This window comes from Myodes glareolus, chromosome 26, assembly GCF_982192425.1.
Source record: "Myodes glareolus chromosome 26, mMyoGla1.1, whole genome shotgun sequence".
NCBI classification, from domain to species: Eukaryota; Metazoa; Chordata; class Mammalia; order Rodentia; family Cricetidae; genus Myodes; species Myodes glareolus.
Genome location: NC_142051.1, coordinates 28647471 through 28671955, shown reverse-complemented (window position 1 = coordinate 28671955; position 24485 = coordinate 28647471). Strand labels below are relative to the sequence as shown.

General features: G+C 33.6%; 1 protein-coding gene across 4 annotated transcripts in view; it reads left to right on the top strand.

Annotated features, from left to right (window-relative positions):
- Mgat4c (MGAT4 family member C) overlaps positions 1-24485 on the top strand; it is a 575343-nt gene that overhangs the window by 248820 nt on the left and 302038 nt on the right. For all 4 annotated transcript variants that reach the window (XM_085683482.2, XM_085683479.2, XM_085683477.2 and 1 more), the window contains one exon: positions 13117-13227. The gene's annotated coding sequence lies outside the window, so the exon portion shown is untranslated. The remainder of the gene's footprint in view (positions 1-13116; positions 13228-24485) is intronic.

The window sequence follows — 24485 nt, the reverse complement described above, 5'->3', positions numbered from 1 at the left end:
TGTGTGTGTGTGTGTGTGTGTGTGTGTGTGTATGCATATACTACAAATATACACATACATATAGTTGAATTATCTGGTGCTTCGAATCTATTTGCTAGGCTGGGCGGTGGTGGCACATACCTTTAATTCCAGCACTAGGAAGGCAGACATAGGCAGATATCTGTGAATTTGAGGCCAGCCTGGTCTATAAACTGTCAGCCTGGTCTGAGACTAGGAAAGCCAGAGAAAAACTGTGAAACCCTGTCTCAGGAAAAAGAAATTGCTCCCTCTTCTGCAATATTTTCCAAGACTTAGGTGTGGGAAGTGCTTTGTAGATGTGTCATTGTGTTCCAAAGTTCAGCATTTTGATGGGTTCTGGTTTTCTACATTGGTATGTGCCTGTTCCAAGGAGAAACATGTTTTAGATAAATAGAAGTTCACACTTTATTGCAACCCAATGCTACAAAATTAATACATAAATCTGTATTCCTATCTATTATTATTTTTGTTCTCTTAATGATAGTCTGCAAAAACAGCATGCTTTGCTTTTTCTAGAGAATATATCTTACCTTTAGAGGTGGCATAGTAGCTATTGGTGACAGCTTCCTGGTCATCTATATTACTTGTAATTTAAACCTATGAGGAAAGTCTTTCTTGCTGAATAATTTATCACGTTCCTTTCCTTTTCTTTAAAACCACGTTGACAATTCAGCACAAATATACTAAAAATAACTCCCCTCCTTGAAAAAAAGATCATCTTGTATATAAATCCCTTTTATCAGGATGTAAAAGCAAATGGACAATGAATATTCAGAAATAAAATTTTCCCTACTCAGACGTTAATGCAGCTTGGCTGAATAAATCTACTCATCAGTAAAATCTACCATTTTCATTGACCCATTGGAAGTAATTTGATGTTTGACATGAAGTTAATTCTGCCTCACGTCCATGTACTAGGGTTGAATAAAAAGGAGTCAGGTTTTACTCCCTTGACTACCTTTTAAAGTAAAAATGAAAACTAAAGAATGGCAAACTCTATGCCTGCATTGAGCAAAAAAAATTCATAGAAAACTAAATACTAAATTATATACTAAATTCATTAAGTCAAATAATAATATTGGATCTCTTACTTCACAACCCTGCCATGGGAAGATGAGTACATAGACAAAGTGCCGTAAACAGAGGCAACTGACATATGAAATACTTCAAAAAATGGAAGGCCATACTTTTCCTGATTTTGAGTTTTTAGAGCACCAAAAACATTTGCTGTACTTTCTTATAAGAATGGCATACACGTTTTCCCTTTGGAAATAGGTATAATACTATAATATACTATGACCAAATCCAGTCCTATTTCTCCCAGGCATCTTCTACCAAACCACCATTTGTTCCCTTCAACTTTATCACTATGTGATTATTGTCAAGTGTGTCAAGAATTGTTGCAGACTATTGTTGTAGACTTGAGATAAGCTATAAAACACTACATCTAATTCTGCCTGTGCTGCATTGATCATTATTGAATCTCAATATGCTTCCCTTCAGCTTGTCTATCTTGAACAATCAGTAACCCTTAGGCACTGACTTTGACGTCATCTTCTCCATTTCTTCAGTAAGAACTAACAAATGAAAATTCAGTTTTTCTCTGTGGAGTCTCACTGGGGATATAAACCATCCTTAAAGCCAGGCCCCATGCCTTATAGATGATGGCGTCTTTGGAGGGTTTAGCCGTTAATTTTTGTCAGGTCTTGTATTTGTTTGGGTTTTTTGTTTGTTTGTTTTTAAGGTCCTTTGCATTCATATGAACTCAGATTTGATATTTTTAGGGAATTTCTGCTCATCCATGTAATTTTCTATGTCTCTGCATTTGTGTATGTTTCTCCTGCCTTTTCTCTGGCATTTTTTCTTATGCTTTGGCATTTGTCCTATTCTGTTTTGTTGAATTTTGTTCTTGATTATTTTATTATTATTATTTAGATCTCTCTTTTCTACAGAGAGACAGATGGGAATCTGGATGGAAGGGAAGTTGTGGAGAATTTCAGATGAGTTAGAGAATGGAAAACTATAATCAGAACATACTGTATGGCAAAAATCTGTTTTCAATAAATGGAAAAACATTAAGTCTTCCTGGATTATTTCATTTAACAAAATGCACTGTGGGTCTACCCATTTTCACTCAAATGATATTACTTTGTTCTTTTTATTTTGAATAAAATAATAAGTATATTTTTATTTAAAAAATAAAATTTCACTTAAAATGCTTCATGATCTTGAAAATGCTCATATATCCATAGGTAGGATATTCACGAATTCTTGTGATGAACACTGGACTAGTGACCTGTGCCTCCTGTCAGTATGTCATAATAGATATACTGTATTACTAATAAAATAATAATGCCTGTTGTCATTATAATTTGTGCTAGTAATATCAATTAATCCTTCATATGAATGTGTGCCTTGGGCACAAATCTACCAAATACTTTCATTTATCTAAGAAAACTGCAGGTTCCTTATTCTTTTTTCTTTTTTCTTCCTTTTATTGAAAAGGGTTTATCTTTTATACAGTGTATACTGATTACAGCTTCCTGTCTCTCTGCTCCTCTTAGTTCTTTCCTTCTTGCCTCCCCCTTCTGACCCACTCTATTTTTATCTCTTATTAGAAAAGAACAGACTTCTAAAAGATCGCAACAAAACATGATAAAGTGAAATGTAAAATAAAACAAAATCCATCACTTTGAGGATAGATAAAGCAAACCAAGAGAAGGAAAAGAGTTCTAAGAGCTTGCACAATAATCAGAGATCCCCTCACTAACACACTCAAGAGTTCCATAAAAATACTAAGATAAAAGCTATAATATATAAGCCGAGGACCTTGTGCAGACCTCTGTTAGCCCTGTGCTTACTGCTTCAGTCTTTTTCTGATTGATCTAGAAGCCTTGCTCTCCTGATGTCCTCCATTCCCTTTGGGTTTTACACTCTTTCTGTCTCCTTTCTGCAGGGTTCCCTGAGCTCTGGCGGGTATGATTTTATGGAGACATGCCATTAAGAGTTGTGTGTCCAAAGATCTCTCTCCATGTAATATCTGCCTGTGAGTCTCTGCCTCTGTTCCTATCTGTGGCAGAAAGAAGCTTCTCTGATGATGAGTATAGCAGAATATCATTAGGAGTTATTGTATTGATATATTTTTGAAATCAATTCTGTTTGGTTTAAACCTAGGTCTCTGAGCTATTCATTTTCTGGCTGTTGGTCACCCAAGTAGTTTTGGGCATGGGTCTCATCAATGTCCAATCAGACACTGGTTGTCAACTCCTAGAAGTTCTATGCCGCCATTGCCCTAGCATATCTTGCAAGTTGGACAGACAGTAAGTCAAAGGTTTTATAGCTGTGTTTGTGTTTACATTTACTTTTTGTAGCTTACAAACCACCTTCCCACATCAAATATGCGAAAATGTAGAGGAGGAAATTCTGTGTAGGTACCAATTCAATTGCTCCATGTTCAATGAGTTGTGCAAGTGCTTGGTTCTCTTCGGTTAGTTTGCAGAAGCAATCCACTGCCGTAGCAACAGCTTGGGTTGTTAGGAGATTTCTACGGGAAAATGCTAAATTGAATGCAACTCATTCCTGCTAGTGGAAGCCTTGTTTCGCGACAAAAGTTGTTCTGGGCAGATTCTGTCTGTCCAATTTTTAGGAGACCCCATTGGCATCACCTTCATATATTTTAGGAAGTTTCTTCTATATCAAGTTTCCATATCACCCTTCAATGCCTCCTAATTTCCAGCAGTCTTTCCTGTATTCACTCCCTCATCACTATCTCCATTCCTGCTCCCCACCTGATTCTTCTGTTTCTGTACCTTTGCACCCTTCGTTCAGCTGCTGTATCTATTCTATTTCCCTCTCCCAGGGAGATCCATATGTACATCTATTTCCTTCATTCTCCAAGTCTACAGACTGTAGCTTTGTTATCATTTATTTAATGGTTAATAACCAAATATAACTGAATGCAACCCATATCTATTTTTCTGGATCTGAGTTATCTCACTCGGGATTATTTTTAGTTTCATTCAGTTCCCTTTGAATTTCATGATTCTTTTTTTAACAGTTGAGTAGCAACTTCCTTTGTAAATGTTTCACATTTTCTTTATCCATTCTTCTGTTTGGTACATTTTCTGGCTATTACGAATAAAGCAACATTGAACATGTTTGAACAATGACACGTGTTTGAACAAGTGTCACTGTGGCAGAATGAATCATCCCTTGGGCATTTGACCAAGAGTAGTAAGCTTGATTCAGAGGTATATCGATTCCCAACTTTTTAAGAAACCACCATAATGATTTCTATGGTGACTGTAAAACTTTATACTCCTACCATTAAAGGATAAGTGTGTCCCTTCTTATACATTCTAGTGAGCATGAGTTATCACTTGTTTTATTAATTTTAGTCATTCTGACAGGTGTAAGATGGAATCTCAGAGTTGCCTTCATTTGCATTTCTCTGGTGACTACAGATTTTTAGCATTACTAAAGTGTTTCTCAGCATTTTAGTGACTTCTACTGGGAATTCTCCATTTAGATCTGTACCCATTTTTAATTGGACTACTGGGTTTTTTGTGATATCCAGTTTCTTGAGTTCTGTATATAGTTTTGGATAGTAAGTTCTATACCAAATGAGGAATTTGTTAAACTTTTTTTTCATTCTGTAGTTTGTCCCTTTGCCCAAATTATAGTGCCCTTTGCCTTACAGAAAAAATTTCAGTTTCATGTGGTTCTATTTATCATTTTTTGATCTTAGTGCCTACTGGTATGCCTTTTAGGAAGTCTTCTCCTGTGCTAATGAGTTCAAGGTTCTTCCCCCATTATTATTTATCAGCTTCCATGTATCTAGTTTTATGTTGAGGTCTTTGTTCCATTTTGTCTTGAGATGTGTGCAAGGTAATAGGGATGGATCTATTAGGATTCTTCTACATAAAGGCATAAAATTAGACCAGCAGCATTTGTTAAAGATGGTCACTATTTTTTCCAGTGAGTTTTTCTGGCTTCTTTATCAAAATCAGGTGTCCATAGTGTGTGGTATCAGGTCTTGTTCTTCAATTTTATTCCAATGATTATGTGACATTTATGCCAATGTCATGCAGTTTTATTTTACTAAAACTCTGTAATACTGCTTGGCATAGTGAATAGTGAGATACCCAGCAGTTACTTGTTTAGTTTTATTGTGTACGATCTTTTTCTTTTATTTCAAAATCAAGTTAATAATTTCCTCACCTGAAAAGCATTCAATTTTCCATCTATTACATTTTATATGTCCATTACCTGTTAAAGGAGACTGTGATTGATTCAATATTAGGGTCACTGTGAATAGGCAGAAATAAATATTAGTTCATGTATCTAGTTGATAGATTGAATAAATTTCCTTTGGCTATACATAAACAGTGGAAATTTTGGATCCTGTGTCAAGTATGACTTGTTTCTAAAGGAATTGTCGTGATGCTATGTTTGGTGGCTATACTTATTCACATTCCCTCCAAGGTATATGCTCATGGGCGCTTGATTTTTGTTATAAGAGTCATTGGGAGTAGAGGGAAGTGACATTATATTGTGGTTTTGATTTTCATTTCCCAGGTAATTTGTGTGAGTGGCTACTGCTATTTAGGCTTGTTGGGATTTGAATGTTTTCTTTAGAAACAGAAGTACTCAAGTTATTGATCTATTTTTTTACTACATTATTGGATATTTCTTTTCGAATTTTTGTTATTTAAGATTTATGTTATTTACTATTTATTATTTCATGCTGTTTGCCACCATTGCCCATATAAGAATATATGTATATGTACCCTGCACAAGCAGAGGACAGAAGAAATCATTTAACCCCTTGGTACAGAATTTGCAGCTGTTCATGGTGCCTGAGCCTGAATTTTAATGCTCATGATTGCTCAGCAAGCATTTAAAATGCTAAACCATCACTCCATGCACAGAAGACTTAATATCTTTTCATGAGTTGAATGTAATTAAATGACACAGAACTATATGGACCATGTCCCATGGTGTATTGTCTAAAACATGCAGATGGAAAAGACACTTATATCTTGTTCTCCTCTGTCAGGTACTATAAAGAGGGTTTCAGGTGTTTTAACCTCCTAGTTCCTTGTTTGCAAACCATACAGGCTACGTGGTAAAGGGAAACCACAGAAGTCTCAGGTGGTTGGGATAAGAACCCTAAAGGATCTAGAGGAAAAGTGTGGCTAGTAAAGAAAAATGGAGAAGTCAGAGAACAAGGCGGAAGACAGGCTGCAACACTTATGTTTTCTACAAAAATCAGTGGGTAAAGATACGGTATCTATGGAGGAAATTTACCTTGTCAGGAGACAAGAAGACTTCGGAGAAATAGTCCGAGAAAGTAGATGTGTGTCCGTGTTTGTGGGTGAATGTGTTTGACTACCTTTAACACTAGCTCTGTCTATAGTATTTATCAACTCTAAAGTACACATTGCACAGTTTGTGACTATAAACTACATAGAAAACCATCTTTATATACCATAAGCTAAACAAATTGAATTAAGAAAAAATGTTAAAGTGTATGACATAAACAGTTCAAGATTGGTTTAATATAGACTTTTAATGTTTCTTGTGTAAGTTATTTCTAAAATATCTGCTAAGTTTTTGATCAATGGCGTGTAATGTGAAGGTCCATTAAAAATTATAATGTCAAAATCACTACAACCATCTTCATGTTTTCTTTTTGAAAAGATCCCAACTTCTTAATAACCAAAATTGCTTTTTGTTAAACAACCTACTTATTAAAAACAGCTTGCCCCAATAATAATTACCAGAATCATCCATTATCCAGAATGGTTTTAAGATATCCATGATAGAATTGAAAACTGGCACACTAGAATTGAAGACTGTGAATTATTTACAGTTTGAGACACAGTGTAGTCATAGTAGCAATATGAAGGTGAAGAAGATTTAGGTTACCTGAATATATTTTGCATGTTTAATAGAAAGGGTGAGAGAAGTATGAATGAATATTATATACAAAGTTTAAGGTTCAGAGATGAAGACTAAATAATACAAAAACTTGGCCACAAATATTAAAAATGTTAATTAATGGCAAGAAAAATAAAATTTCGAAGTTAATGATATCCTTGCAAGTTTATATTAAACTATATGTGAACAATAGTCAGTATCTTAATGTACCAATAAAATTAAAAGGGTTGAATTCCTTGAGAGATGGAGAGGAAAGCCCTAGTAAGGCCCTACAAATGCATCAGATAAAAGGGAGAAAGAATCTGATGCAGTATGTAAAACATTCAGACAAACAACGGGACTATAAGATAGGTTCTGTAAATATATAATTATTGTGGAATAAAGAATAAAGTTACAGAAAATGGAGAGAGGATGAAGATAAGAAAAAAGGGTTATAAGAGTCAGAGGCCAAAGAGGATTAAGAAAAGTATTTTAAAAATTCAATACTATTCCTTGAATTCCCCCTTCAAATTCAAGGCAACATTATTTTGCATGGTAGTTTAAAATGATTATTTTGTAGTGACAGTCAGTGCTATTATGACCACCTACTCATCTCTTCAGTAACATCAAAACAATATGATTAACATCCTCTTGGCTTTGGTAATTACTCTGTTTAATGATGATTACTATAATTTTTAGAACTGACTTTTGCTTGACTGGTTTTATTAAATTGGGACCTGCACAGGTGAGAGGTAGAAAGGGGGTGTGTTTGTGATGAGCTTTTTATGGGAGATCTGTTTCCAGAATGCATGGCAAATATCCAACAGTGTCATGGCCACAGAGGGCACAGGTTACACTTCGGAATACCAGATTACAGGTACACTGCTGAGGCTGTGCTCAAATCCAAGTTATAGCAATCTCTCTGCACATACTCATTATCATTTTCTTAGGCTTATTAAGTTTCAATAAAATTAAGTTTACAACCGAAAATTCTTTTAATGTAGACATTTTGATGATATGTATACAGATTGTAAATATATAGACAAAAAAAAGCTTTTGGTTTGGAATGATGTCACCAGCTTATTCCACAGCCCAGCACTGCACACTTCTCCAAACAATCCTTGATTTGCTTTCTGATAGAATCTAGCTCAAAAGATGCAAACATCTATTTTGCCATTAGGAACAGGGAAAATTTCTTTAGACATATTTAAGATTAACAAACACATAAAGCCAAATCTGAAGTCACCTAAGTTAGTTAACATGATGAAATACAGGGTGAGGACAATGCATCATCCTAAATCCAATTTTATATTTAGATGTTAATTAATTTATTTTGTTATTTCTCATTTGTATGTTCAGATTCTTGTTAAAAATGGGCATTATTTTGCTCCCAGCTCCCTCTCATGTTTTGCACTAACCTTTTATGTATGGAAAACAATCTTTACATTTTTTCTCATGGAAAAGTGTTGAGAAATACTCTAAATCAAATCTATTTATAACAATGGGATTAGACTCTGGTCAACCCAAGGACTTTTCGTTGAAAATAAATCTCTTAATCTTGCTCTCTCTTAGCATAACAGATTTGTATCCAGTATAGGATTTTTCTTTAGTAGCAGATAATGATCTTTGAACTTTTATAATCTTATTGACCCAGTTCTTGTTACTTGCAGATATAATCAAGGTGTTTCAATTATTTCCTTTCTTTCCTCAGGCTAAAGTGCTAATTCACAGGTACAAACTCAAAGTAGAACTTAAGTTTTAAAAATTCACAACTCCAGAGTGTTCTTCCAACTTTAAAGATTCATTGTTATTAACTTTCTCTTTGGTATTGTTTATTTATTATATTTTTTCATTTCTTCACATTCCAAAGCTATCATTTTTAGAACTCACTCATGGTTCATGGAGATATGAGCATTTGTATATTAGTTAACAGCTTTGTACTTCTAAGTATTTATATGACAGCTTTTTATATTAATTTATTATACTTGTTTTCTATATATATAAAGGTCTATTTGGTCCCTTTTAAATGGACCTTATTAGAAATTTGGAGTTACCATTATTTAGAGTTATCTTAAATAATGCTCTCTTAAAAATATAGTTACCTTATTATAAACTCCAAATCAAAGCAGTGGCTTATTACCACCCTTTTTCCCAAGATGAACAAATGGATATGCAGCTATTGTTAAATAAAATAAAACAAACTTACTCAATTATGTACATATTTATCCCTCTTTACTGATAGCTGTAATACCATGTTTTTTTCATCTATGATTCATGACATTTAGATACATCAGAAGTATGAAATAAATAAGTCAGACAGCATTTTCTTCTTACATGAGTGAACTATGCAGAAGACAAGATGTACATAGTTTTACTAATGTAATAGAGAATACAGTAAGAAAATATATGTATAGATGTATGGTAAGTCCTGCTTATTTATTCATTAAAACATTGACTTAATAAATATGCATCATCTTGAAACAACTGTATAATAGATGGGAAGCATATTAAAAGTAATATTTGTACTAATAGAATGTGTTGTTTTGAAGATTAATGCAGCGTTCACTTTCCCAAGGTTGTTTGTAATGTTTTCCTGAGATGAGTATTTATTCACATTTTTATTCTTTTTTAATATATCTACTTGATCAATATGATCTTATCATGTGTACAAAATGACCCATTATCATAGCAGCAGGTATTACAAGCATATCAACAAATACTATATCCTGAGGGATATATGGCAGTTCATTAGTTAATTCACACACACACACACACACACACACACACACACACACACACACTAAATGGAGACTGCTTGCTCCATTTCCCAGCCACCCAGACTGGAATAATCACACATAAGCTATATTAATTACAACACTGTTTGACCCTAGCTCAAACACATTTCTGGCTAAATTTTATATTTTAAATTAACCCATTTCTATAAATTTGTATTTTACCACGAGGCTTGTGGTTTGTTATTTCTTGCTTTGGGCACCTATATGGCATCTTGCGTCCTTGGTACATACATGGCGTCTCCCTGACTCCAGCTACTCTCTATACATATCTCTTCCAGCTTAGCTATATTCTCCCTGTCATAGGCCAAAGCAGTTTTATTCATTAACCAATAAAAGCAGCACATATACAGAAAGAATACCACTTCTCTCTCTCTCTCTCTCTCTCTCTCTCTCTCTCTCTCTCTCTCTCTCTCTCTCTCAACACACACACACACACACACACACACACACACACACACACACAAACCCATGAATAGAACTTGATATATAGATTAAGCATAACACCAAGCAAAGTAGTAGTTCTAAGTGAGTAACAAAATGAATTTTCACAGTGAATTTTTAAAATTTTTATTGAAGATATATTTTTCTCCTATACATCTTGACCACAGTTTCTCTCCTGAGATTTCTCCTCATCCTACCACCACTGCTGATGCTAGAGCTCTTACTCTGTTGTGTGCTTTAGGGACTTTTTTAATCTGGTTGTGTTTCCTAGTCACAGTGGATTTTATCTGTGTATAACCCTAATAAGAAAAAAATGTAAGCAATTTTTGAAGCAACAGTTTTATTCTTCTTACTTGTTAAATGGATGACCAACAACAAGAGAGTGATTTCTTTCACTGTATTTTAGTTCCGTTGAAGCTAGTCAAAACACACACACACACACACACACACACACACACACACACTGTCAATAGAGCAATTGTTAAAATTTGCAAAACTACTGAAGAATGGAGAAAGGTCTAGTTTGCAAAGGATATGGCATAATTAACTTAATTATCAGGCTATATTTCAACTAGTGATTTTTTTCTTTTGGAGAGCCAAGAGTTCAAATCAATATACAACACACAGGTGGAGTGGCATATTGAGTTCAATAGAAAGGCCAGGAGACAGAAAAAAAAATAGTGGTCAACAGAACAGAGATAAAATTCATGTCTGGGAAGACACTGGAATAGTCAAATAGTATTTGACTTGAGTATTGCTATTACAAAGTTGTTTGTTCATTTAAAAGGAATTAGGAATCAATTCAGAAACAATTGATTATGTATTTGGATGAGTGGGTACGTATGTACAGGAACTACAATTTACTCAGCAGTTTTTAAGGCATGATTATCTGGCATAATTAGAGAGACTCTGTCGTAGTTAGGTTTGTTTGTTACTCATGGTTAGGAATGTAACAGAAATAATCAGGAATTATATTCTTTTTAGGGACCTCCTAGGTACTTTCTGTGACACAAAGTGGCTGGAAAGTATTTCTACAGGTATTCATAACTACATCTACAAGCCCCAATTCTAGTAATGAAAATTGTGTCGCTTTGTTGACAACAAAATCCTATTCTGTAGAGTAAGGTAACACAGTAACACAAACAAATACAGAGGGGACACAATCATTAAGTAAAATAACTGGAACACAAAATGATTTCTGCCTTTTACCTGACATGAAACCATAGGGCTATGTCTATTTTCTTTATTGCTTCATTTTAATACATTCATTTAAGTGATCATTGTAGATTTGGTCATACAAGTTAATCATAACTGAGTTATACTGAAACCCACTATCTGACTATGACATCTACAGTAATTATTTTGTGGCTACATAGAGTAATACATACATATGTGATGTTGAAAACAATGACTGAATCAATCTTAAAACTTATTTCAAAATATTATTATTAACAATAAGCACATACTCACTATTAAATCATTAACCCATATTTATTGATGAACCTTATATTCATTTTTTAAATGAATAGAAACACATTCTCTCAATAAAATCATAAAAAATGTAATATATTAAATAATATTATATTTTGACATTCTCTGTCTTCATAAATTATATGCCACTAGTATTCTAGAAACAAAGGTGTACTTTAAATACATTGTATTCAGGGACCAATGCTTTATTGTCCAATTTAAACCATTATAAACCATTTATAATAATGTTTTTTCATAAATAATTGTTGAACGCACGAATGATGAAAATTCAACCTCAGTGTTGTGGATTATCTTCAGTTTGGTGAATGATATAATTAAGTATCTTTCAGTATCTTTCAACAATAATTTTTTGTATTTTTGGACTAATTTTGCTTGCTTGTAAAAACAGGTATGAAAATAATTCATAACTTTTAGAGTGTTATGCAACATTAATGTATAAAGTTATGATTATTTTGTATTTTGTTCAATCTATATAAATTACATAATCAAAATAATGACTCTAAAACTGTAATGATATCTCACCTCTTTCTAAGTGGTCAGTTCTTACTATTTCAACTGTGGCAAAGCTAATAACTGTTAACTAGTCTTTAAACACACAAGGGAGAAAACAGATATAACATACTTGTATAGCTGTAAAATGAGCTTATGGCTTAGATCACCACAAAGAACTATTCAGCTTGGAATTGAATTTTTTATTGGGGCTTACATTTTGATCTAGCATTAAAATTCTCTTGGTCACAAGAATGTGCCACTCATAGTTAGAATCAGCTAATGTTCCCATACAATTTGAATGTTAAGAATCAGAAAAAGAATCAGGCTTGTGTGACCCCCCTTCATTGATCCCATAAAAATTAAAAGATGTGATTGTGCCTGGGCCCCTTTGAAGGTTTGGGCGAAAGAACAGTGGAATATTTAATGAGATTTAGAAACACAGAACAGCTGGATTCAGACTCCAGGGTATGTTGTATGCATCACTGATATGACTTCTGTGAAAAGCAGAGATGTAGAATGCTCACTTATCTGCTATCAAATAACCAATGAAAGACACTTAATAATGTTGACACCTCATTAGCATAAGGCATTATGCTATGATAGTAGGCTTCGTCCTTCCACTCATAAAATATAAAGTCCTGTACATACTCAGTAAATTTATGGAACAATATAGTCTTAATTTAAAATCATGTGTCTTTTTTAAGTCTGAGGCTGTACTTTCAGAAACTAAAGGTAACCACACAGTGAATTGGACACAAATCCATTTTTTCTTCAAAGATATCCATCTCAGGATTGACTGGAGTAATTCAAACAGCTGGGATTGAACAGAGAAATGCAATTGGCCTACTTAGAAAAGGTCTATAAGGGCAACAGTGACTAGATTCAACATGCAACTGCCATCGTGATAAATGTTTACATCACTTTCTTGAGAGCCAATTACATTGTTTTTTTCGTGCAGGAACCTGAGATCAGCCAGATCAGTTGTGTACACAAAGCCACCGTGGATCTGTCTTTTCAAACAAAAACTCCACAAACTGCTACAGCAAGCTTGAAGTATTATTCCAGTCTGGTAAGAGACACTTTCTATTTCTTTACTAAGGTGAGAATTACAGAAGAAATCCTTTCAGACCATGGTGTGGTCAGTCAAACAGGGAGCAGCTGCTCAGAGACACAAGTTATAAAACGTATTGTGCTTTGAGATAACTTTCCAAGATGCGTTTTGCCTTATGTAAGATAAACTGTAACACTAGGTTCTTAATGGAACTATGGGAGTCTAAAGCTACTTGGTGTTGAATGGATGTGTTCTTGGTTATGTGATATTTAATACGATAACTCTGGTCGAGAGGAAGCTATTGAAACCATAGTGAGTTAATCTGTGTGCTTAAGTCTTCCTCTTTCCAATAGTGTGACGAATGACTGCCCCCTCACCACGACTTGCTGGGCCTCGGGGATTATCGACAGACATTTTGGAGCATTCTAACTTCTTTTCATTATCAGAATTGGGAAAGCTGTAGATAAGAACTCTGGGCAAATTGGTTCAAGGATGGATTTTCCTTGTAGCTCTATATGATATGAAGGTGCACATGCGTGTAAAGCATATGGTTTTGTTGTTCTTATCTTTAGGCTTGTACCGCTCTTCAAGAAGTATAAAAAAAATCTCTGCGTGTTATCAGCTCCCTATGAATTCATTAGTGTCTAACAACAAAGGAAAAAATTATTATCTATCTATGTGTACTTGTCTCTATATCTATATCTGAATACATGTTTATATGTATGTTTCTGCGTATACATGTGTGGGGTGTATGTATGTGTGTGTATGTATGTGTACCTGTGCCCATGCAGGCAAATATGTTTATTCAAGGAAAATACATGTAGAATTATACATGATCTTCTGAACTTAATTGCAAAAAGTTGATTGTACATAATGGCCAATTGATGTTCGACAACAGAGTAAATCAGTTTTAACTTTTACAGCTTCATTATCTTAGTAAGCATTAATTTCTGAAAATAATGATGCAAATATTGAAAGAATCTTCCCACTGAAAGATCTGTTATTTGAAGATAAATCTAATCTTTCATATGAAAATAAATGTAGTGCAATTTTATTCTGTTTGGCTACTCAATCACATCAATATTTATGCATCCATCAGATACATACAGCCAGCTCTGGGACTGCCAGGTCAGAGCTGTGCTTATCAACTTAACTCTGAGAATGAGCATGGAGTACATAAACCCTTTTTATCTGAGTAATAATTAAACATGCCATTCAGAGCCTTGTGCAGTTTGGAAATATCTCTGTGTATAGTGGCAGGAATCCTCCATGGTCTCCTGCCCGTGTACTCCTAGTAGTACTGATCCCACCACCTGCGCAGGCAGGGGGCACTGAACCTCGGGCCTGGTCTCAGGCACTTCTCCAAGTGGGCATACAAACACCTGGCCAAACAAACCTCATTCAAGTGATCCATAGTCGGAACTCCAGAAAGAGTCAGAGTTCATGCCATGGTCCAGAAAGCCAGCATTTCAAAACTGCAGCTTTTTTTGTTGTTGTTATTCTGCTACTGCTGAATCAGGAAAACCTCTGTTAAAGGAGCTACCACATGCTGCCAGCAAGCAAAGGCCATTCCGGAAAATAAATGCAGCAAAATTTTGTCTTTTAGTGTCTAGAATTCCTTTCCAAGCCCTTTCAGGTATTACGTGGATTTAGTCCACCTCATTGTTGCCAAATTATTGTAAGAGAGGCTTCCTGACTAAGCTTTAGCTGAGAAATCTTGCAGCTCTTTTAAGAGGACCTGCCATCAAACACTTAAATGGGGTTTATGAATTGCCCACAGCAGGCTTCTTGGTGGTGTCAGGGACCTTGAAACACCACAGAGTTGTGCCAATAAATGTGGCATCTGTATCTCTACCTTGAGGCTAGACTCTCAGAAAGCTAAAGAATGGGATGGATACAGCCATTAAAGCCAAGGCTTTAATCATAACCATATTGTTTATCAAAATAAAAACTTGTGTGGTCAGATATAGAGAGATATTCAGTAAAGATAGATTCATATGAATAAAACCTCTAAATGGTTTAAAATAAAAAAGAAAGAAAAAGTAGTTGGATGTGGTGGCACACACCTTTAATTCCAATACTCGGGGTCGGTGGAAACAGGTGGATCTCTGTGAGTTCAAGGACAACCTGGTTTACAAACTGAATTTTAGGAAGCCAAAATATACAGAGAAACCGTGTCTCAAAAGGTCAAAAAATAAAAATAAATGAAATAGAGGTTAAAATAAAGCCACTTAGAGATGAAAAATACACAGAGAGTCTGTATACTATATGTTATTGTATTGTCTTTAAATTGTTTGATGACTGAGGAAGGAGCAAAAGCTGCTAAAAGACATTTGATTATAAATGATGTTGGATTAATCCAACACATATATTTTGAAAATGCTTTGTCTTTAAAATTTAAGTCAAAAGATGTGTTACTTTGAAAAGAGGTTTTGCTTTTGTTTCCATAGGAAATGAGGGACTGTGGATTCATTGTTTGTTAAGAAATATCAGGTTTGATCAAGGAAGACATCCTGAAGAATCTCCTATAGGAGGAATGGACCCGATGTCTGAGCTTTATATCCAGAACAGTTTAAAGATTGCTGCCTGACATGATCAAGCCTCACAGGATATTCCAGTCATGACTTGATTATAATTCTAAATTTTATTTAGGTCCCCAAAAGATTATCAGAACCCCCAAGCAGCAGGAAGTAGCCTAGAAAATATGCCCACATTCCCAAAAACTGGATTATGGATATTTTTCTTTGTTTAGAATGTTGGTTACAATTTGTATGGATAATGGTCAGGAAGAATACTAAACAAGGGACATTTGATTTGGAGTTTTTGTTTTAAAAAAGAAAAGGGGGAGTGAAGTGCTGTGAGAGAATGGTTTTACCCTATAAACATTTGTTTCTTGTATTTGTTTAATAAAATGTTGATTAGCCAGTAGCCAGGTAGGAAGTATAGGCAGGGTGACGGGCTACCAGCAGGAAGTAGAGGCAGGGCAACAACAATTCTGGGGAGAGGGACATTTCAGTCTGTAGTCATCACCCAGACACAGAGCAAGCAAGATGTGACTGCCTCGCCGAAAAAGGTACCAAGCCACATGGCTAACAAGGACAAGAATAATGGGCTAATGTAACCTATAAGAGTTAATAAGAAGCCTGAGATACTAGGCCAATCAGTTTATAATTAATGTAGATCTCTGTGGTTTCCTAGGGACTTAATGACTGTGGGAACCGGGCAAGACAGGAACCTCAGACAAAATGTTGTACTCACAGATTACTTGTGTGTGTGTGTGTGTGTGTGTGTGTGTGTGTGTGTGTGTGTGGTAGGCTTTGTAGCACCAGATTATCATATGATTTTTCTCAAAGTTCTTTAGTGTTATTTACCTCTTCCTGTATTCCATGTTCTTTCCACCCTAAACCTAATTTAACCCTTACTATTCCACTCTTTTGCTTTGCCTCTTTTTAAACATATCTGAAGTTGTAGTTGACACCAAATTGCTTGAGATTGAAAGAGACAGAGACAAAGAGAAAACAAAAAATTCAGGAAGATATTTAGTAGGTAAGGTTCTAGGCAAAGTTAGAAGCAGTCAAGAAGTGGAAATATTCAAATTGCAATGCATATGCATGAAAATTTTGAAGAAAGGATTAATAATACATTAAAAATTAGTGAGATATTGAGTGATAATATTTGGTAAATCCTGGATTAAATATTTATTGAGATTTAGCATTCAATATAAAGAAAACTATACCCATTTTTAGGATAATAAAAATGTGAAAATCTACTTTTTAGTAAATTTGAAAAATGCATTTCCAAGAATGAGTCTTTGGTCGATTGGTTCTATCCTAGTCTCAGGGTGTTTGTGTTTATATTTTAGTTTATAGAGACTTAATTGTCTATGTCAATATTAACAGTAAATTAACAGTTTCTTGTTAATTCAAAACATAATTGACCAGATTACTCTAAATAGTAATTACCATCTCATAAATACTATATTATAATAATAAGTTTACTATCTAAAATCTAATATTTTCAATGATTAAGTTGTCTGGGTATTTTCTTGTACTGCCAAATTCATGTGCTAATTTTACTAATTACCATATAGGCTCAACACAGTGCACAGATACTCACAAAAACTAAGCCAACTTTATTGCACTAAAAATGTGATAAACACAGATAGTTATAGAACTTATAAAATGCTGTATTATGATCAAGATGATGATGATGAGAAACAGGATATATATTTAAACAGACTTTAGAAAGTTTGACAGAAGATAGATATAGATTGATGATAGAACTGTAATTTCCCAGAAGTTTGAAAATTCTTCTATAATTTGATATTATACTCATTTTTCATGTCCACTCCACAAAACTACTGAACATGCAAATTATCATTTTTTATAGATAGATGAAGACTACATAAATCTGTGTAGTCACCCATATTACAATTTTTTAAACAAATGCTACTATTTGTACAGTAGAAGCCCACTCAGAAAAAAAATGGAAGATTATATAAACTGTGTTCACCCCTTCTGTTCTTATTAGGCTGAATTGAAGAGTTTTATGCCAACTTGACAAAGGTTAGAGTCATCTGAGAAGAGGGAATCTCAATTAATAAGACTTAATAAGACTGGTCTGTGAGCAAGCCTCCAGAACTTCCTCTTAATTAATTATTGATGGGGAAGAACCAGCCCTGTTGTCCTAGGTTTCAGTCCTGTCCAGTTCCCACAATTGTTAACTCCCAAAAAAATCACACAAAGGTCTACATTAACTATAAACTGATTGGTCCATTAGTTTAAGCTTCTTATTAACCCTTATAACTTATATTAGCCCATTGTTCTAGTCTATGTTTGCCACATGGCCCAGTACCTTTTTCAGCGAGGCATTAACATCTTGCTTCTTCTGTGTCTGGGCCCGGACTCTCAAAGAATGGGCATCCTCTTTCCCAGAATCCTCTTGTTCTCACTGACCCATCTCTACTTCCTGCTTGGCTACTGGCCAATCAACATTTATTTAGAACATACTTGATAGAATTATAGACATTTGTCCCACACCACAGCCCATGGTGGATTGGGACACCCCTGGGCTCGTAGTCCTTGGTTCCTTAAGAAACCTAGCTGAGAAATCCACAAATTGCAAGACAGTAATCAGCACTCCTTCATCAGCTCTTGTTTTCAGGTTCTAGCACTGCTTGAATTCCAGTCCTGACTTCCTTTGATGATGGACAAAGATATGGGTAATCCAGTAACACTTTTCCTCAACAGCTTGCTTTTGGTCATGGTGTTTCTTTGCAGCAATAACCCTAATTAAAACACAAGCATAATTACCAATTTATAAATACAACTAGTTGTTTTGATTGTTAGGATGGTGATATATACATCACCATCATAATGCTCAGATATGGCTGCCCTACCCACAGTTGTGCAGAGGCAACTATGGCCCAGAACTTTGCTTGTCAAAGCTTTTTTTCCCCTCAGTGCTTTTTCCCTCCTCTCCTTTCATGAAAGTTTAGTTAAGAATACATATAATTGATTCCTAAGTTTTAGCGGTATTTCTCCTTCTGTTCCATTATCTGTTATTGTTAATAATGTAGCTAATCAAATAAAGCTCCATTAAGCGTTCAGTTATTCACATTTAACATGGAAATAATGACATCAATTTTAGACGATGATTTAAACGAAATGATTTTGGTTAAGGATTATATATAATGTGCACATTTCTTAGTTCTTTGATCTAATATGAAGTAACTCAAAACTGATACCTTTAATAAAAGAGCTTTTAAATATTTTATGGGATTGAAAAGGTTCTTCGCCTTTGTTAACATTTTAGAAAATATGTGACAATCAGATAATTTATCTCTATCACATAAAAGAGAATGATGTTTTTCATTATTAGATTGGTGTGAATGTACCTGCTGTGAGAATAGCTCTTCGTCTTACACGTGGGAGAGGTGTGATTGTGACTGCTTGCAGGTGTGTGTTTTTGATAATCCTGAAATCTAATTCAAACTTACAAAACTTTTGGAACTCTGCAATCACATCATTTTTATTTTTTTTTTACACAGAAAAAGAAGAGGTTTTACTGTAAGTTAAAAATAGAACTCTGTACACAATTAAGTTAGGACATGTTCTCATTGTCCTGGGGAAGCTTGGTGCATTGCCAGTTTGTGCTGGCAAAGTAAATGGGCAGAATCAAACAAAAAAGAATAACTGTGCTGGCAGTAAACAATATCAAAGAAGTTTTCCTTGCCAACAAGAGAATGAAAGTTTGGCATAGTAGTGTGTGGCAAATATGATTCTGGATATTAGGATATTTAAGCTTTAAGAATTAGTAAGCAGATACTTACCTACTTTCCCAGAAAATATTTCTAGGCAAAATGGAAATCGAATTTCCAGAAAGCACAGGCATCTTTATTTCCTTTTATTCAACTGAAACTTGCTTTGGAACAGTCTAGTTAGGAGGTATGTGCTCCTACAAGCACACACACAATGACTTTCTTGAGGATGAAACTTCTAAACCAAATGTAAAGACATATGAAAACTTTTGTTCACATTATAAGATGAGTCAATGAAAATAGAAAACACCATGCCACTAATATAGTATGCTTATGTATTCATATTTTAAAACAGTGTTATTTAGTGTTAAGATTGCTCCACAACATGCATGTACTTAACCATAGTAATATGCATATTAATAGGGGAAGATATCATTCTGTCAGTGACCAAAATTTTAATTTTTCTTTTCTGGAGAATTTATTAATGTGAATAAAATTGAAAAAATAATGTTTACTATTTGTTTTCTGAGACTTCCTTTATTTAATTTGAAAAAAATGTGTATCAATTGCTAATAATATTAACACTCCACAATAAATAATTTAATATCTTGTTAAAGAACAATGATAATATTATTGGTTTATATAATTAAAATCAGTATATGTACTGGAAATTGACTTCAATATTAATATACTAAGATTTTTGCTATGAAACAAAACATGTACCATTTAATACAAACAGAAAATGTCTTGTAGTCTAAGGACTTTCATTAACTGCCTAATGTGCATAGTTAGAATCAATTTAGATTTAAAATAATGGCACTGTCAAAGAATCAAAAATCATCTTAGAAAACAGACTTGACTTTCTAAATATCCTTGAAACTTTATTAAAAATAATTATTTTATTCTGATGGTTATGAGGGTTACTTTTCACCTATTGGACATCAGTCACCCTACTCCATGCAGCTCAATGAATAGGAGGCAACCCCAAGCATTTGACTTTTGCAGAACAGAGTAGCAAGAGTTTTGACTTTGACCAATCGGATATATTAAACCTTTGCTGGAGGGAGGAATGCACCGAGAAAAAAAATGTTTTGTCATCATAACCAAACAAAACTCATTTTACCAGTATATTATAAGGAAATAATACTTAATTGCAGGTCCATCTACACTTTAAAGTATTTTATAACATCTTGACGTATTATGAGGTATTATACAAAAGATATCTTAAATTATTTTGGTAGATGAAACTATGGGATTTCTTGGAACAGTTTTCATTCATAAAGTTTGTTCTTTCACAGTTTCACACAAATGCTGTGCATTTTCATCTGTTTCTCCCACACTCTCTCTTCTACTGCCACCTCCCCACCATTCCTCTATCCTCCTTAGTTACTAGTTTTTGTGTTGTTAATACACCCGGGCCAGTCAGGTGACTTGTCAAGTTAAAGACTGTCTGGGGCATAAATGTCAAATCTTACAGGTTAAATTTTGGTTCAGTTCACAACTATTTGTGAGTCTAAAGACCGAGACTTCACAACACTAAGATAACCAGAGGTATTGATGTGTTTGTTTTATCATATGCTACATTAATTTTATGATTGTCAATGATAAATTGTGATTTGATTTCCAATAATTAGTTCTAATGTTCATTTTCCTAATCAATTTCTTAATTCAATTTCCTAATAAGTAAATTTGGAAAGAAACTCACTTCTCCTTTTCTGTCTTTAGTGACTAAACCAGCTCTACAGAGCCAATCAGTATTCCAAAGAGTTTGACATAAGCATTATACCTGTCAAGTAATAAAAAATAAAAAAAATCTGTGCTTCTGTTAACCTGTATTTTAGCTAAGAAAAGAATAAATAGCTAGGCAGCATAAAAGATGTGAATTGAAAGTAGGGGAATGCGCAATAGAAAATGTTCCCAGATTGCTCAATGTCCTTGATTTTATTCTTAATCATTATTCATCAATCTATTTCTTTTTTGAATAAACACCTCATAATTCTAATCCTTGCTTTAAAATATCATATGTGAAATCAAAGTATTAGTGATTTAGTTTAGTTTCTGAAGTTGACTTTCTGCATAGGTTTAAATAATTGAGAGGGACTTTAGATTAAAACTCACAATATCTCATACATATTACTTTGTTTTAGGCTATACTAGGTTGCACATGCTACTAAGCATTTGTGTTTAGTTTATGTATTTGATGTTTGATCTTTGATCCAAGGTCTTTAAAATATCATAAAGCTGTTTGGAAAATTGCAAAATGTAGTTTTGTGGAAATTTCTTTCCCTTAAGTGTTATTGATATAATTAATGCACAGAGATTATATTTTGAGAATCTTATGTATGGAGTCAACACTAAAGTCAATATATAAAACATAATAATAATATCTGTAGCATGTCATAAGGAGCCTGACTTCCAGAACATTTATCATTAATCCTACATAGGATAGAGCAACTGTTGTAAACTGAAGTACACACTAGAGATCATATAGAACACATCATCAATACATAAATACCATTTCATAAAAGCATTTAGCCTTATTTTTGTCATAGAGACACTCAGAGGTCAAATAAAAAAGAGGCTCAAGTTTAAAGTGTGTGGTTTTTTCCACAACAGCAATTTGGATACTGACTGATGTAACATTTCATTTGGTTCGCATGGTCCAACTTTATATTCTCTGTAGGTAAATAATTTCAAAATGTGTACCAATTTAAAAAAGCATTCAGGGCATCAAGCTAATTAAGTCAGAAGATTCCGATGTTGCAAGAAAGGTTATATCAGATAAATATTGACCCACTGGGCTTTTTAAGAGCCAAATAGCTTTTGTGGTAAGCTTTATATGTCAGATATTGTTCTGGGCCAGAGCTGTTGTGAACTGCTGGGTATGTTAAAATGCAAGTTGGCACAAAGCCAAAGAACAGTGTGGTTCTTACAAAATTATTGGTATCTTTATGGTTATACTTTATGGAGAAGCCTCATGATATTTTAAGATAGCCTAGAAATATCTCGGTATTATATGCTGCTGAGATTTGTACTAGCTTTAAGCTTACTCACATTCAAATGTTCTATGAATAAACTTAATGTCTTTTAATTTGCATACTTAGTAAACTTCCAAACTGCATATTTGTCAACTATATGAATGGCCTATGATTCCAATTCATATTTAAACCTTAACTTCTGTTTCTACAAGACGGATTTTTGCCATGGTTTTTGTTGAAAGGAAAAGAGAATCGTATTTAAACTAATTCTAGTGTTATTCCTAACATTTTTTCTACATTTCTGTCATATGCCCTCCATTAAAAATTTACATATAAAGTGGTAACTATTCATAACCTTCTTATATATTCAAGACATCTCCTAGTAATGAGAATCAAATATATTCTTCCTCAACCTGCAGTTATTACATACATCCATTTTAATAAAATGACATGTTGATTCCATATGTATATCAAAAGTATTATTTTTATTTCCCTCTCGTCAAATCAAAAAATCATGAAGTAGAACCAAATAAAACAGCAATAGAAAAAAGCCCACCTGTATCACTCATTCATTTAAAATTGAATTCCAAATTTTGTTTATCTATCAAACTGTAAGTCTTTAAGTTTCACTACAACTTTAAACATGAGATTTATATGAAACCATAAAATGTTCTACTTTCTATTTTATCGTTTTTCAGAGTAAAAAGGGTTTCTTTCCTCCATTCAGAAATGCATCAAAGAGATGAAATAAAAATTATTGATGTAAATATTAAAGTTGATCAATGTAAGTTTATATGTAGATATAGTGCATGATTTATAAAGTTATTATCTTACATGAGTTTTTGTAAGTATATACATGCATGTGTGTGTACACACATACACACACAAGGTAAAAACCTGAAAAACTACTATGTTTTTTTTTTTAATTTGAATATAGAGACGCTAACCAGGCACTTCTGACTTGCAAATTTAAGGTTTGTTATTGAGGTTCAACCCACAAATATTTATACATTTATAAATATTACTGGATTTTGAGATCTTAGAAATATTTGAGGTGAAGAAATTCTTTAAGTATGAGAAGCTATAAAATTTAATAATTTTACTAATTTTTCATATTAGCATATCCACATTTAGAGTCTTTTATAAAATAAATCTTAAAAAACAGACAAATATGTTAAACTTGTCCACCATGCATATATAAAAATGAAGCACAGAATATAGTAGATAAAGTTTGGAAACAGGCTTTGCTCTATTGCTAGCATAAACCTTGTTCAATGTCTATAATAACTATCAAATTTACAGAGAGGCATGAAAACTGTTCAGTGTGGGAAGAAAAACACTAGGAATTTTCTAGGAAGTTATTGCAACAGAATATTTGATCTCAGTTTTCAGCCAACACTATTTGGAAAGTCATAAACTATTTCCTGGCAAAACCCTATCCAGTATCTACATTTTCTCTGCTTGTTACAATAACAATTTCTTTGATTTCTTTTCTCCTTTTGTCTACCTATGACTTTATTAATTCTTCGACTCATTTTGTGTCTCTTTTTCCAAGCGTGTATTTATTTATGGCCTATTATATGCTATAAACCCAACTCTGCCATAACACAAACATATGATTTCAGCTTGATTTATGAATCATTAATTATAAGTAGGATTTAAATGAGAATATTAAAGTAATAGTATGTAAAACCACATATCTTGTGCAATATTTAATTTTTAAAACTGTTAGAAATGAGAAATTGAATACTCTTTGATTATATATTTATAAACAATTTTATATGTTACACTTATTTACAGTAAAGGCTTTAAAGATAATGGGGCTGCAAAACAATCTCCATCAATTCTTAGTTGTATTACGTTAGACAAGAAACCATTCATTAAGCATTTTCTATCTCTATTTCATTTTAATCGAATTGATTTTATAAAATTTCTTTATATACTTTCTGTTTCAAACATTGAAATGGAAGTGTTCAAGTCTGTAAAACAATAAGAATTACTAAATTCTAGCTCTTATTATTAGAGTTATACTTATAAAA